The 17,246-nt window shown below is 45.6% G+C and overlaps 1 non-coding gene across 1 annotated transcript; it reads left to right on the forward strand.

Moving 5' to 3' along the window:
* The first annotated feature begins 361 nt into the window (after positions 1-361).
* Positions 362-464, forward strand: LOC119619232 (U6 spliceosomal RNA). Its single transcript, XR_005235648.1, has one exon. It is a non-coding gene; the product is annotated as a U6 spliceosomal RNA (small nuclear RNA).
* The last annotated feature ends 16,782 nt before the right edge of the window (positions 465-17,246 follow it).

Below are 17,246 nucleotides of genomic sequence, written 5' to 3' on the forward strand. Positions count from 1 at the left end.
CCAGGTAGTGGGGACAGGGGAAGGGTCTTACAACTTGCCCTTTGGAGAAGCAAGTTCTGAGAAGAGAGTTATGGGCAGAGCAGACAATGAAACCTGTTTCCTGCTGGAAATAATTGCAAAACTGGCCTAAGGGGAAAATGGATTTGAAAAACCATTTAAAATAATAATAGTGACCATTTATCAAGATGTTATGTGTCAGACACAGGAAAGTGTTTTTTATGCATTTACCTCTTGTAACCCTCAGAAGTCGTTATTATTACCCCCATTTGCCCATTTTACAGATGAGGAAGCTGAGATGTAGGAGGTTAGATAAGGTTGCCTGGGGTCGGATGGTGGAGGTGGCAGCAGCAGGCACAAAATTGTCACTTTGGCAGCACCTATACCAAACTTGGACTAATACAGAGAAGCTTAGCATGGTCCTATGCAAGGATGACACACAAATTCGTGAAGTATTCCATGTATTTTTTAAATGTTCTTAAAAAAATTCTTGGCCATGTGTGGTGGCTTACGCCTGTAATCCCAGCACTTTGGGAGGCCAAGGCAGGTGGATCATGAGCTCAGGAGTTTGAGACTAGTCTGGCCAACATGGTGAAACCCCATCTCTACTAAAAATACAAAAGTTAGCCAGGTGTGGACATGCCTGTAATCCCAGCTACTCCAGAGTCTGAGGCAGGAGAAGTGTTTGAATCTGGGAGGCCGAGGTTGCAATAAGCCAAGATCACAGCACTGCACTCCAGCCTGGGTGACAGAGCAAGACTCTCATCTTGGGGAAAAAAAAAAAAAATTATTGTCTCTGAGCCACGTGCCTGAGTCCTGTGCTTGGCAGCTTCTGCTGAGAGCAGAAGCCAGCGATCAGGCCATTTTCTCCCCCAGACCTCAAGGAATGCTCTCCAGACAGGCGTTTGCCTTTCCTGTGGCTGCAGAGATCACCGGCCACCTTTGGCAGGTCCTCTCTCCTCCTTTCCCTCCCTTTGTTTAAGGATTTCAGGCGCACGGACTTGGGGGACTGATGTCCCCCATTTGATGGCTTGCTGTCACCACCCATCTGGACTTGAATCCTCTTTTGAGATTATCGTGGTTGTGTCTTTCGCCTTTCTCCGGGTCTAATCCTAGTCCCCTCCCCCACAGGCATCCACTCCAGGGTAAGCATCACAGGTTTCTTCCAATTTCCTTTGTGTGTTGATCATTTGTGCATGTCATGTTTGGAAAGTGTATGTTTGGAAAGTGTTAGGGGTTTATTTTTCAGAGGGGATGTTATTTTTAATTTTTTAAGGTCATAAATAACACTGTTTGTTTTCTTCTTCTTCTTTTTTTTTTTACTTTTAAATAAACTTTATATTTTAGAATAGAATTGGAATTCCAGAGATGTTGTAAAGATACTGCAGGGAGTTCCTAGATGCCTCTTCTCACTTCTGCCTATTAACATACAGTAGGGTACATGTGCCACAATTGATGAACCAATATTGACATATTATTAGTAACTTGTCTATACTTTTTCAGATTTTCTTAGTTTTCTTGTTGTTGCTGTCATTGTTTTCTGAGACAAGGTCTCACTTTGTCACCCAGGCTGGAGTTCAGTGGCACAGTCATGGCTCACTGCAGCCTCCACCTCCCCACCTCAGCCTCCCGAATAGATGGGACTGCAGGTTTGAGCCACCACGAATGGTTATTATTATTATTCTTTTTTTGGGTAGAGATGGGGTTTTGCCATGTTGACCAGGCTAGCCTAGAACTCCCGGGCTCAGGAGATCCCCTGCCTGCCTCGGCCTCCCACAGTACTGGGATTACAGGTGTTGAGCCAGGACGCCTGGTCTTATTTCCTTCGTTTTAACCTGACGTCCTTGTTCTGTTCTAGGATCTCATCTAGGAGACATTACATCGACTCCTGAGGCTCCTCTGCTGGGACAGTTCCTCAGGCTTTCCTTATGTTTTGATGATCTTGACAGCTTTGAGGAGTACTGGTCAGATGTTTTGTAGAATGTTTCTCAGTGGGGATTTGTCTGGTGATTCTTTCATGGTTAGACTGGGATTGTGGGTTTGTGAAAGGGAGACCACAGAAGGGCAGTGCTATTTTCATTGCATCATATTGAGGCTCCCCTTGGCTGGCGGTTACATCACTCCTGTCTCTGCCTCTGTGGCCACACACCTTCTTCTCTTCTCTCCGTCAAATCACCCTGTATCTCTCTTCTAAGGATACTTGCATTGGATTTATGGCCTACCCGGGTCATTCAGGATGATCTCATCTCAAGGTCTTTAACTCAACCTTCTACAAAGACCCTTTTTTCCAAATAAGATCACACTGACAGATTCCAGGAATTTGGATGTGGACTTCCTTCTTTTTTGAGACAATGTCTCACTCTGTTGCCCATGCTGGAGTGCAGTGGTGCCATCTCAGCTCACTGTAACCTCTGCCTCTGGGTTCAAATGATTCTCATGCCTCAGCCTCCAGAATAGCTGGGATTACAGGCATATGCCACTACACCTGGCTAATTGTTGTATTTTTAGTAGAGACAGGGTTTCACCATGTTGGCCTGGATGGTCTTGAACCCCTGGCCTCCAGCGATCTGCCTGCCTTGGCCTCCCAAAGTGCTGGAGTGCTGGGATTACAGGCATGAGCCACTGCACCTGGCCTGGACTTACCTTTTTGAGGGCCACCATTCAAACCACTATACCCACATGTGAATTTTATCTTTCATGAATTGTGCTTTTGGTGTATCTTAAAACTCATCACGAAACCTAAGGCCATGCATATTTTCTCCAGTTTTCTTCTAAAAGTTTCATAGTTTTACATTTTACATTTAGATTTGTGATTCATTTTGAGTACATTTTTGTGTAAGGTGTAAGGTCTGTGGCTAGGTTCATTTTTTTTTCATATGAATATCTCTTTGATTCAGCGCTTTTTGTTGGAAAGACAATTCTCTCTTCATTGAATTGCCTTTGTGCCTTTGTAAAAAATCAGTTGAATACAGTTGGTCTAGTATTTGTGTTCTCTTCTGTTCTATGGATCTATGTGTCTATTCTCTCACCAATTTCAGCAATCTCGATTGTTGTAGTCTTATAGTAAGTCTTAAATTGGGTAATGTGAGTCCTTTGTTGTTCTTTAGTATTGTGCTGGCTATTCTAGGTTCTTTGCCTTTCTATATAGATTTAAGTCAGTTTGTTGATACCTACAAAATAGCTTGCTGAACTTTTGATTGGGAATCTGTATCAAGTTGGGAAGAACTAACATTTTACCAATACTGAGTCATCCAATCTATGAACATTCCAGTCCAATCTTCACTTATTTTTTATTTTTATTTTTTGAGACAGAGTCCCACTCTGTCGCCCAGGAAGGAATGTAGTGGCGTTATCTCACTGCAACCTCTGCCTCCCAGGTTCAAACGATTCTCCTGCCTCAGACACCGTGACTGACCACTTTTACTTTCTTTACATAAATCTAAGTTTCTGACTGTTATCATCTTCCTTCTGCCTGAGTAATGTCTTCTGCCTTTTTTTTTTTTTTTTTTTTTTTTTTGAGACGGAGTCTTACTCTATCACCCAGGCTGGAGTACAGTGGCACAATCTTGACTCACTGCAACCTTCGCCTCCCGGGTTCAAGCGATTCTCCTGCCTCAGCCTTCCAAGTAGCTGGGACTACAGGTGCACGCCACCGTGCCTGGCTAATTTTTTGTATGTATGTTTTTAGTAGAGACAGGGTTTCCCCATGTTAGCCAGGATGGTCTCGATCTCCTGACCTCTTGATCCACCCACCTCAGCCTCCCAAAGTGCTGGGATTACAGGCGTGAACCACCACGCCCAGCCTCATTCATTCACTTTAAATGTTTCTCCTCCTCTTTGCATAGTTTTGTGTCAAAAAGTCAGCTGTAACTCTTAACTTTGTTCTTCTATGAGTTTGGTATTCCCTACATCTATCCTTCTCCAGCTTCTTTTAATATTTTTTCTTTGTCTTTGTTTTACTGTGGTTTGTTTATTTATTTTTTGAGGGACATGGTTTGGAGAGAGACAGGTAGCAGTACATTTTTACAAAACTTTATTTTATTTCAGTAGTTTTTGGGGAACAGGTGGTTTCTGGTTACATGTTTTGGTTACTTGACAAGTGCACTCATCACTCAAGCAGTGTACACTGTACCCAAAGTGTAGTCTTTTATCCCTTACCCCATCCTACTCTTCCCCATGAGTCCCCAAAGTTCATTAATCATTCTTATGCCTTTGCATCTTCATAGCTTAGTTTTAACTTGTAAGCGAGAACATACGATATTTGGTTTTCCATTCCTGAGTTACTTCACTTGGAATAATGGTCTCCAATTCCATCCAGGTTACTGTGAATGCCATTATTTTGTTCTTTTTTATGGCTGAGTAGGATTCCATTACACACACACACACACACACACACACACACACACACACACATCTCCCATGGAATGTATGGAATGTATATCCTACCCAGTAATGGGATTTCTGAATCAAATGGTAGTTCTACTTTCAGTTTTTTCTGTAGTTCAAATATGATGTACCTAGGTGTTTTTTGTTTTGTGTTTGTTGGTTTGTGTATTTATTCTGCTTGGTGTTTTCCAAGCTTCCTGGATCTGCAATTTGGAAAATAGTAGCCATTATTAGCTCAAATACTTCCGCTGCATTTTCTCTTTCTTGTCCTGCATTTCAGTTATGCATATACTATACTTTTTGATATTGTCTCACAATTCCCAGATTCTCTGTTCTGTTTTTGTCATGATTTTTCTTTCCCTTTGCATTTCAGTTTAGGAAGCTTCTACTGACTGATATTCAAGGTCCTTGATTCTTTGGCCATGTTTACTCTGTTGATGACCCCATCAGAGGCATTCTTCATTTCTATTATAGTGTTCTTAACTTCTAGAATTTTTTTTTTTGATACTTAGAATTTCAACTCTTCTTACATTATCCATGTGTTCTTGTATATTGCCTACTTTATTCACTAGGGATGTTGCATATTAATCATAATTATTTTAAATTATCTGTCTGATATCCAACACTTGTGTCATATCCGAGTCTGGTTCTGATGATTGATTTGCCTCTTCAGATTGTATTTTTTTTCTTGCCTTTTGGTATGCCTAGTAATTTTCTGTTGAAAGCTGGATTTGTTGTATTGGGTAATAGGAACTGAGGTAAAGAGGATTTTAGTGTGGAGATTTGTGTTAATACGTCTAGGAGTTGGGTTGTGTTTAATTTTTAATCTAGCTGTGTGATCCAGAGTCTTTAAATTCCTCTAGTGTCCTTGTTTTCATCTCCTCTTGACATCGGGCTTCCCTAAGGACTCCTCCTCAGAAAAAGTCTGTGCCTTGCAGCTCTTTCTGTTGTTATATTGGACTCTTCATGTGGTGGCTTCGCTATTCATTAGCTTTGTGACTTTGAGCATGTTTCTTCACTGTCTCTTTCCTCACATATAAAATAAGAACAATATTCTCTTATAGAACTGTGTTGAGGATTAAGTGGAATATTAAATTAAAACACTGAGCACTGTGCCTGATATAGACTAGATTCTTGATTGAATCAATGGGCCTGTTTGGCTCAAAGTCACTAATTGCTACTTGTTTCGTTGGCTAGTGACACAGAGTATTGCTTTTCCTCCCTCAACCATGTAGTTAGAATCAGAACTCATTTCTCCTCATCCCAGTGGCTCAGCAGTATGGATGTTGCAATAGGCAAGTTGTTAAAAATAAATGAACGGTGCCTCCCAGGTACCCCAGATGCTTTAAGCAGCACCTAATGACATATTTAAGTGTAGAACCTGCCGGAACCATCTCCCTCTCTTGAGAAAATAATGACCTCTCTAATTGCACACTGACCCAAGATACATTCTCCCAAGTAAATAATACACTGTTCAGAAGCATCCTAATTAGGTATTTACCACAGAGATGTCAGTGGCTTCATCTTGCTCCCCAGGGAAGTATTAAGCATCATATCAGGGCTGATAGAACTGAAAAACAAACTGGCCTCAAGAAAAACTGTGTCAATGAGTTTCCATGGGAAGATAGAGAGGTGGGGCTCCAGGAAGGAGAAACAATTGGCCGACCCTAGGGTTAGGCGGCCTCTCTACATGCATGGAGACAGCTTCTCTCAAAGATAGCCACGAGTCAGATGGACAAGCAGGACCCCTTGCCCCATCCTCTTAAATTAGGAGTTGAGACTGTGTGGCGGATGCCTATTGCCCAGGCTCAGATTGCTGAAACAACAGCTGGCCTAGGAGCTGGGGTTCCAACCATTAGGAATCGCTTGCTTGCTGGAGGTGGCGGTGGGGTGAAGGGTTCTCTCTGTGTCCTTCTTCCAGTTCTCACTGTCCCCTGGTAACCAGCAGCTCCTAGAGGGAAAGGGAGCTTCAGACAGCCTTGGCTGAAGAAGAGAAAGTGACCTGGTGGCCTCCCCTTCTTTCTTCTCTCTCCCTCCGTCTCTTCTCTTTCACTTCTCACTGTCCCATTTCCCATTCTTCCTTCCTCTCCCCTTCTTCTCTCACTTATTTTCTTCCTCTCCCACCTCAGTTCTCACCTCTCTTCTTCTGTCTTCCCCCGTGTCCTCCTTCTGCCTCCCTTCCTTCTCCGAGGAAGAGGGAAAATCCACTCCATCTTCTCACTAGAAGTTTGCAGGAGAGCTCAGTCCTGGAGCTTTGCTCTTTCATGTTTGGGCATCATCCACTGAGCCTCAGGGTGGAAGTCATAGAGCCCTCCCGGTCGAAGACCTCTGTGGATACACTGTGAAGTACATGGGCTGCCCTTGGGATCTACCTGCAGATTACACACTCAGATGGGGAGGACTCTTCTCAGCACAGAGGGGCAGCAGCAGACACAGTCAATGAAGGGGGCCGAGGAGCACCTGGATCTCCTTCTCATCTTGGCTAGTTCTGCAATGGCCCAAAGAATATGCCCTTTTATCTTCATCCACAAAGCCCTTCTTGTCTAGCACAGAAAGGTGCTATCTGCACGGACAGAGTCAAAGGGACCTCAAAGGTTGCCTAGTCCTGGAATTTTTTACCTGGGTTCTATGGACTGAGGGGTTGTATTAGTCTATCGGGGCTGCCATCACAAAACCCCACAAGCTTGGGGGCTTAAATAACAGAAATGTATTTTCTCACGGTTCTGAAGGCTAAAAGTCCAAGATCAAGGTGTCATCAGGATTGGTTCCTTCTGAGGCCTCTCTCTTCGGCTTGCAGGCGGCCGCCTTTTCTCTGTATCTTCACATGGCCTTCCCTCTGTGCCTGAGTCCTAATCTGTTTTTCTTATAAGGACACCAGTCATATTGGATTAGGGCCCACTAGATGCCTCATTTTACCTGAATCATCTCTTTAAAGGCCCTAACTCCAAAAACAGTCACATTCAGAGGTACTGAGGGTTATAGCTTCAACACGTGAATTTTGGGGAGGACATAGTTCTAGGCACCAAAGTCAGAGGCTTCTCCGAGGAAGGAAAGCTTGAACGGGACTGCTGCGATTTCCTCCCGAATAGTCTCCTCTTTCTCTCCACTCCCTGCTATCCAGAGTAATTTGTCCAAAATGAAAATCGAATCATGCTCCATCCTACCTTCATCTCTATGAGGCATCCCACTCACTGCCCATGGCATACAAGACCCCTTTATGGCTTATAAAGTTTTTGGGCTCTGATCCCAGCTGATTTTCCAGTCCCAGCTCCCCACACTTTCCCCACACTTTCCCACATCCCAGATGTACAAGACCATCAGTGTCCAACCCGACCGTGCTGGCACACACCCCCAGGCCTGTACACATTTAATTTCCTCTGCATTTTCTGGTTGTGGGCTTGTATTAATCCCTGTACCCAACTGTAGCAGGTGAGGACTGAGGAGAGAGAGCCAGCCCGTGGATGAGGGTCCTGGGCACCCAGGAGCCTGGAAATCCACTCTCAGACATGACCTTGTTCTCTTTCCTACAATCTAATTCCCAAGTCTTCAGAGAGATTGTGAAACAAGAGGCATCCTGGTTTCAGCTGGGCTCTGAGAACCCCACAGGGTGGGTCAGGAGGAAGCAGCCTGGACCAGCCAGGATGAGGAAAGGCAGAGGAAATCCCACTGGGTGTGCCATCAGCGACCGGAATCACTTTTCAGTGGCATGGGGAGTGAGATGTGGGGACACTTAACTGGCTGAGGAGTGAATGAAGGTGGAGGTGCTATAGAAGGGAATGTAGAAGCCTTTCTATGAATCTGGGCTATGGAAGACAGTCAGGCACTCCTCTGGTCCCCCACCCCACCACTCAAGGTTCTCATTGGAACCAGGAGCATGGTGTTGTCAGGCAGGACATCTGGCCACAGCTGGCTTCAGGCTGGTACATCAACTGACACAGAACTATCCGGACCTAGGGAGACTCTAACAGTCACCTCCACCTCATGTGCCCCCAGCTTTAACCACCTGAGCTACCTGTCAGCACAGATGGTGATGACACAGAGAGAAATCTATACACAGATGCGTGGATACAACACATTCCTAACATTCTCAGCCTCACATCTTGGCGGAGTATCAGCAGATCAATTTTTATACATACCTGGACAGCGGGTGATCATTTAATACGGCTGACATTATTTGAAAATGCATTTTTCACTTGCGGAGAGGCAAGTGTGCTCTCCGAGGCAGTTTTTTGCAACACTTTAAAGAGATGGCCCAATCAATCACTTCTGATTCCTTGGCTGTTTATTGGAGACATCAATCACGATGAACACTCTTGGCGTTAATGGGAATGTCATCAGCACTTCTGTAGGATTCTCCCTGCGACTCAGCTTTAAATAACAAGATTATTATTTTTGACACGTTATTCAAGCTGGCATTTTTCCCCCTCTATTGCTTCATATCTGGGAGACCCTCGCCTTGGAAGCACTTGTCCTTCTGGTCCACGACAGGAGGGGCAGTTGGCCTCAGATTTGGGAGGTAGAACTAGGCCAAGATGACTACCCAGACTAATTAGGGGTTGGGCTTAATTACAGGGGTTCTAAAATTTTGCAGAGGCTGCAGAACGCCTCTCCTGATGTGGAATAATGATCTTCTTCCCTAGGCCGGGGGTAGCTGTGGGCTTGGGCTTCCCTGGGGACCGGACAAGTTGTGGGGTATTCCGAGGAACAATATGTGGGTGCAGTACTGGTAATATTTGCGATCTGTGAACTGGGCCTTTTTAAATCATAAAAAGGATGTAAAAATATCACCTGACATTTAGGACGTTTACCTCCCAGGGGTTATTCTCTGATCAGGAAAATCTATGAATCAAAAGAGCAAGCGTATGTGTCCCAGCCCAATCCCTGAATGAGCGTTCCCTGAGAACTAATGAGACTAGGGGCTCAACGGACAGGGCAGGAATGAATGAGCCAATGGCTGAGGGGTGGGAGGCTTTAGGAGTGGGTTGGGCTGGGGAGCACGGAACAGGAGAGAACATGGGGCCCTGAGAAGGGGTGTGGGACAGGGACCCTAAGCGTGGCAGAGTCTGTTTTCAGTCTCCAGCACCATAATTTTGTCTCGTCCACCTTGACTTTGACCTTTGGTTCAAGAACTCTTGCAAGGCAGCCGTCCCTGTCAACCCTTCACTATGGCTGGCCTGTCTGGCCAGTTCCAGGATTCCTGGGCTGCTGTTATGTTTCTCCTGTGGCTCATCCCCCTGGGAACCACTGGGTGAAGTGTATCTGTGCTGTGGGGAGGGCAATTGGGCAAGGAGATGCCCAGGATTCCAACTGACGTCTTGTGGTCTCAGCTACAAGATCCTGAGAGGATGGGAGCCATGGTGCTGACGGTGTGGTTGGGATGACAGCATCCGCTGGGTCTTCCTCATTTGTACCAACTCCCATCCTCATTGCCACTTCCAGGGAAGCCTTCTGGAACCACCTTCTCTAGCCCCTGGTTCCTGAAGCCCTTCATTTATACTTGCAGCAGCACCATCTCCATGAAGACTTCCTGCTCCCCCCGACCGTGTCCTCTGGCCTCCTCCCCCATTTTGTCTGGCCCTCTCTTTAGCCCAAATCACAGTGAGCAGAATTTCTCAAAACAAGGTCCATGGACAACAACAGAACCACCTGAGGTGGTTGCTGGAAATGCAGATTCCCAGGACCCTGCTCATACCTATCTAAATCTCAGGGGTGGGGCTCAGGGATCACCCAAGACAGGCGATTCTTATCTTTCTTAGGCTCAGGCGAATTGCAGCAACAGGCTTAAGGCTACAGTCAGCTGTTGGCATAACCGTCTATTGCCCCAATTTCCCCCACCCCTGGAACAAATCAGTCTAACAACTGTCTCTCCAGTGTCTACAGTGTGTCAGGAACTGTGGTAGATTCTTGAAGACAGCCTGGGGGTAGGGAGACCAGGATGGACTCGGGAAATCCAAGGGCAGATGAGAGGTGAGGAGGCTGGGGAGGGCGGGGTTGAATCTGGAAGTGCTTGGATTTGAGGTCAAAGCCAAGCACGGCCCCCAAAGGGTCTGGGAAAAGGCTCCACAGAGCCTGGGGTTGGGGAGGGGCAGGTCCGAGGGCTGTTTCTTGGCTGGCAGCCCCGATGTGCAATAGCACTTCCCTCTCGCAAGCGTCTGGGCTCCTCCACTCCAGGGCCAGAGGACATTGGTGCTGCGCTAGAAGAGGCTGGTGGCCTGACCAGAGGAGGTGGTCAGGAACCCCCACCCCAAGCCCGATTAGGTCAAGAAGGCTGGTCTTCAGACTAGGAACGGGAGGGAACAGGACGGGAGAGTTCAGATTCCTGAAAGCTGTCACAGGAGAGAAGGTTCAACCTTTCATCCACAAAGCAGCACATTCTAGATTGTTATTCCAGGTTACAAAGGAGACAGCCTTCCATTCTGTCTAAGAATTATTTATGTATTTATTTATTTATTTATTTGATGGATTCTTGCTCTGTTGCCCAGGCTTGAGTGCAGAGGCACAATCTCACCTCACTACAGCCTCCGCCTCCTGGGTTCAAGTGATTCTCTTGCCTTAGCCTCCTGAGTAGATGGGATTACAGGCACCCACCACCATGCCGGCTAATTTTTGTATTTTTAGTAGAGATGGGGTTTCACCATGTTGGCCAGGCTGGTCACAAACTCCTGGCCTCAGGTGATCCACCTGCCTCAACTTCCCAAAGTGTTGGGATTACAGGCATGAGCCACCGCACTCAACCAAGAAATAATTTTTAAATAAGAGTTACATAAAGATGGAACCAGAAATGTGGAACAGCTGTATGTTTTTGTCTTTTATCCAACAAACATATAACACTTACTCTGTGGTTGGCACTATTCCAAGCACTTTACAAATATTTATTCATTTAACCCTCATAAAAACCTTGTGAGGTAGGAACTCTTGTTTATCCCCACAGCATGGAGGAAACGCATGAATCCTGAAGGCCTTTGATGAACATATTCATTCATCCCCTCACTTGTGCCCTCACGTATGGTTTATTCATTCATTCACATAAATTCCAGCCAGTCACTGGGATGTAAGGAGCATTGTGAAGGTGCTTGGGCAGAGCCTGCAGTTCAGGGCATGATGACCACCTGATGGGGACATTTGAGAGGGGACTTGAGCATTTGGTGAGGTGTTGGACTAGAAGATGCATGGGGTGGCATCTGAACCTGAGGTTGTGCTCCTGAGAATCTGAGGTGCATGGTGGGACACCCCAGGGGACAGAGATGGCTTGAGAAGAGCCTGGACCTTCTGCAGAGCAAGCTCCCGGTGTGGTGGGTGACAAACTCTTCTTTCTCCCATGGCCCACTACTGACACCACCTGCCTCTTCCATGATGGCTAAAACCAGGGTTCAGGCCTGGCTCCTCCCCTTCTTCCTGAGCAAAGCACCCTGAGTAAAGCCTAGGGTTGGCTGGTGCTGTTTTAACCAAAAGTGTAAGAAGACGACATAGCCAACTTGCTGCGTGCTTTTTGGCATGCACTCTGCCTTCTCTAACTCCAGTTATCTCATCTGAAAATAAGGAGAGTAGACCAGAAGTCCCTTTAGCTCTAATGGTCAGGGCTGTGTGGAACCGCAGGCTGCTAAGTGTATGTGGGGGCACACTGGAATCACCCAGGTGAGGGGTCTGGATTCATAGGCTTAGTCTAGGCTCTCCCCAGAGTCTCCTTCTTCTCCTTCCTGCTGTCTGATGCCAGATCAATGCTCCTATAGGGTAGACTCCCTCCCATCCCAAATTCTCTGCTGGTCTTGAGGTCATCCATGGCTCTGTTAACTTGCCTATACATTTGTGGGCCACCTGCTGTGGTCCCCTTTGCTCTCTGTCTGTATTAGTCAGGGTTCTCCAGAGAAACAGAACCAACTGGATATATGTACATACAGAAGAGGAGATTCATGGGGAATTGGTTTATGTGATTATGGAGGCCAAGAAGTCTCACAATCTGCAGTTGGCAAGCTAAGAAACCCGGAAAGTAAATGGTATAATTCAGTTCAAGTCCAAAGGCTGAGAACTTGGGACTATAACTTGATGGTGTAATTTCCAGTTTGAGGCTGTAGATCTAAGAAATGGAGTGTGGGGAGGACCACTTATATCAGTCCCAAAGTCCAAAGTTCCAAGAATGAGATGCTCCAGTGCCTAGGACCAGAGAAGATAGATGTCCCAGCTCAAGGAGAGAGAGTGAATTCATCCTTCCTGCACCTTTTTGTTCTACTTAGGCCCTCACTGGATTGGATGATGCCTCCCACATTGGTGAGGGAGAATCTTCTTTACTCAGTCTAGTGATTCAAATAATAATCTCTTCTGGAAACATCCTCACAGATATGCCCAGAAAGAATGTTTTATCAGTTATCTGGGCATCCCTTAGCCCAGTCAAGTTGACACATGAAATTAATCATCCATCACACAGTCAGTCCCAGGCCTGGTATACAGCCAGTGTTCAATGAGTGTTGGTTGAGTGAGTAAATGAATGAATGAATGAATGTAGTCTAACTACTTATTGCTTATTTTCCCTGTTTGACCTTCATTCTTCTCTCTGGCTTGGAAAGGCCTCTATCTACCCTGTTTTCCAGTCCCTACTTCATCATCTTTTGAGATTCAACTCAAATGTTGCTATATGTGTCTCTTTTTTGAACTTTCTGAGAGCCAAGCATGACCCTGTCACTCTGTTTTAAAACCTTTAAATGCCCTTCCGTAATTACCAGCCCATTCAACAAGTACTTACAGAACTTCTTGTGCCAAGGCTGTAGTGTATCTCCCAGTGTCTGGGACTGATCCTGACACGGAGCTTACATTCTAGTTGGGGAAAGAGCCACTGCCCAAGTCAAAGCAGAACATTTCAGATGGTAGCCCTTGGAGCACATGGTCTTGGATTGGCCAAGAGAGGGACCACAGCAAGTGCTCCTTCTAGACTGTAAATTCTCATCCCCTCCACCTCTGCTGCCTCTGTTTCTTTCTCTGAACCTCTTTCTCTCCCTTTTACGTACATGGCTGTAGTTTTCTCAGAAGGTCTCTCAGAAGGTCACAGGAAGCTAGAAGCAGCATCCAAGTCGGTAGTTTACATCAACATGAGGAGAGCTCCCAAGGGCATGAAAGAGGTGCTGGTTTTGTGGTTAGTAAAGGCCTTGATCCAGTGTTCTCAGGTAGGCAATGCTTGTCCAGGGCCTGATAGAGAAAGGCAACTGTGCTCCTGGGGCCCGTCTCAAGGGCCGCCTGCCCTGCTCTCCAGCCTCTGTCTTTTCTACTTCTTTCAGATCAGGGTCTGTGGTGAGCCCTAGGGGAATATTTCTTTTTTTTTTTTTTTAGTCCTTGGATCCAAGAGAGCTGGGTTCTAGTCCTATCCCTGCCCAGTCAAACTCAGGAAAACCTCTTTGTGGGCTCCAGTTTCCTCATCCCTGAGATGTTAGGGTTACATGAGATGACCTCTGAGGCCCCTTCCAGCTCCAAGATTCGACCAGGCATCTAAATGTCCCTGAAGTTTGGGGAGTCATTGTTCTTCAGCATCTCCTCAGGGGCAGCCTGGGCTGAGCAATAGTTTTGTGACTTGAAAAGTATTGGGAGTGGAGGTTATTCATTCAATCAAGACTTTTAGATGATCTGTTGCATCTTGCAACACCTGCCCTCTTGATCCATTTTCTGCTACTGGTCATCAAGACGAGGGTAGAATTCCCAGATAACAAGAAGAAAGGCAGAAAAAAGCTGCAGGTCCCTACTGTGGTGGTCATTGGTGTGAATGCCAGATACATCCAACTCTGTGTAGGTGGTAGTGTTGTTTTTTGATCTGTATGTGTTTGGATGGGGCTGTGTTAATTGACAGTGGAAATTCTTCAGAGCTCTTGACAATGTTTAAGAAGGACTCTGCTCTATCAGTCTGGGTCTGTGAGTAACCATATTAAGCAGAGCTTCCAATTGACCCTAGACAGACATGGAACATGAGAGAAATGCCCTTTGTTTATTTGGGGTCACTAAGTTTAGGGGCTCTTTGTTATTGCTACATAACCTAGCATGTCCTGACTATTACATAAACCTAGATTCTGAGTAGGTCAGTGGAGAACAAGGTTACTTTCCCCTGAGCAACTTTCATTAATCCTTCATTGGCAACAGCAGCAAACAAAAGATGGCTACTAGAAAGCCTAAATGGGTGTTTCCTTCCCGTCTTCTAGCATGCAGTGCCAAGGATAAAGAGGCCTGGGAAGTATATTCTGAATGTGCAGATCTTTGCAAATTCCTACTGCACAGTTCAGACTCTTTAAGATGTAGGCCCTGTGTGTACTCCATCTCACCTCCCTCCAGCCTACTTCACACCCAGCACAAGGAGCTTCCTTTCCCTAGTAAGATTTTTCTGAGACAGATGGATGAAAAAGCAGTTAGGAAAAGAAAAATAAGATTGCTTGAACTTTCAGGGTTGAATTTGAAGGCTTTCCCTCCACTTATTATTTCACCTGTCAGAAAAAAAGAAAATATTCATTAGAAAATTATCTTTAAGAGCTCTGCTCTTGTTTGAATGGTCAGTGTAATGGTCTTGGGAGGTGGGGCCTTTAAGAAGTGATTAGGCCATGAAGGCTTCACCAGAGTGGGTTTAATTCTTTAGTAAAAGGGCCTTTAAGAATGGGCTCTCTCTCTTGGCCCTTCCACCTTTTGCCATGTGATGCCTTCAGCAATGTCATGATGCAGCAAGAAGGCCCTCACCAGATGCCAGCACCTTGATGTTGGACTTGTCAACTTTCAGAACTATGAGCCAATAAATATCTGCCCATTATAAGTTACAAATTACCAAGCCTGTGTGGTATTTTGATCGAGCAGCACAAGAGGATTAAGATAAGCCCCATGTGAGGGACAAGAACCTTTCCCACTGCTGGTAACTTTGATAGACGATGTCATTTATTATGCATCATATCAGGAGGGATTATTATTGCAGTCCAATCCTCTGTTTCTCTGAGATTTTTATTGCCAGGAAATGCTGATTACTTACACAAGAATTTTAATGCCTAAACAAGACCCTATAGTGGATGATTTCAGAAAAGCAATTGTGTGGACTTAGGAAGAAATTTTAGCGGACATTTTTCTTTTAAGAAAACTTTACAAATATAAATCTTTCATGTAACATTGTATTGGCTCGTTCTACCTAAAGTAGAGTTTGGGGCATGGCCAGTATAGGTAGAACCAACTGTATTTCAATTGGTAAGAGGTGTCTGTGCACTCATAATTATCAATGGTAGCATTTTTATAAATCCTCTGATCATGTCCCTGGTGGGCTCCCAGGTTTAGAGCTAGAAGACTTTGCTTTAAGACCCACTTCAGCTGCTTACTAGCTATGAAACTCTCAACAAGCCACAGTATTTTTTCAAGACTCGATTTCCTCATCAAGAAAATGGCTATACATTTACTTACTTCTTGAGGTAGTTATGGGGCCACACTGCTTCTAAGGCATAGTTCTGCTCATGGTATTCCACGTTCAAATCTTCCTTGGCTCCCCAGCGCCTTGCTGTGCTGCCCAATACAATAGCCACTAGCAACATGTGGCTACTTGAATTTTATTAATAATTTATATCAATTAAAATGAAGTAACATGAATAACTAAGTTTCTTCATCACACTGGCCACATTTCAAGTGCTCGTTACCCACATATGACTGGCTACTGTATTCGTGCAGATATAGAACATTTCCCTAAGCACAGAAAGTTCTAGCAGTCAGCAGTGGATAGCACTCATTTTCAAAGGCTTTGTTAAAAGGAAGTCTTGTGAGAAGGTCATTTTTATAACACAGATCAGAGGAGAGGTTCTGATTGAAATTCACCAAGTCAGGAGCTCAGAGTCCAGCCTGTCTTCTGCCTCCCCTGGCGGCCCCTCAGGATGGGGTCAGGAACCCACAGAGGCCTGCAGAGCAAAGTTGCAAAATGGCTGGTTCCCAGAAAAAAGTACAGCCCCTCTTTTGTGTGGCATGTTTTAGCCCCACGCAGCCTGTATCTGTATCGCTTTCCCTTACCCCGTCTCCCGGCACAATGAGAATGTGCCCTTCACCCCACTGCCTGTTAACATGAATTCATTTTCCAGCACACAGTTTGAATGCCACGAACAAGCCCAGCTCCACAAGTGGGATTCGTCACTCTGTGTGCATCTTTTGCTGGAGTATTAATTGCTCTGCAATGAGCCTGTCTCCCTGACTAGACTGTGAGCTCCTGGGGCTAGAGATGACATCTTCTTATCTACATATGCTGGGCACACAGGCAGGACCCAGGAAACGCTAGTGGAATGAATGAGCGAAGTTACGTAGGGCCAGGATTTTGTCCTGTTCTCTCCAGAGAGCAAACTCATATGGACCCCCTGCATAAACACATTCCAGTCACCGCTGCTGGATGGCAAGGGTGTCTGTCATCTCAGATCTGTTCCTGTGCTGGTGGGAAAGGACACTGTGGCTGACTGAGTGAGGCCTGCAGTTCAGTAGCTCCTCATTTCCCCTCCTACAAGTATTTGTTAGGTGCCTACTGGGTGCAAGACACTGTGCTAGTTAGTACTGGCTGGGGACAGAGCCTGACAAAGCAACACAATCCCTTGCTCTCGTAGACTTTATGTTTTAAGAAAAATAAAACAATAATAAATACGTAAAACATATATTGTGTCAGATGGTGCCATGGAAAAAATTGAGCCTGGAAGAAGGAGAGGGGAAGGAAAGTTGAGGCCAGGTAGCAGTGCTAAAGGGGTCACAGTTTTAAGTAGGGTAGGCAGGTAGATCTCATGAAAATATCCAGTGGGAACCAACCACAGGGGAATGAGGACCCTGAACTTGCCAGTGGTCTTGACAGCATTGAAGGGGAGGGTTGGCTCTGGGGTCAGCAAAGCAGCTGACCAAAG

This window comes from Chlorocebus sabaeus, chromosome 24, assembly GCF_047675955.1.
Source record: "Chlorocebus sabaeus isolate Y175 chromosome 24, mChlSab1.0.hap1, whole genome shotgun sequence".
Classification (NCBI taxonomy): Eukaryota; Metazoa; Chordata; class Mammalia; order Primates; family Cercopithecidae; genus Chlorocebus; species Chlorocebus sabaeus.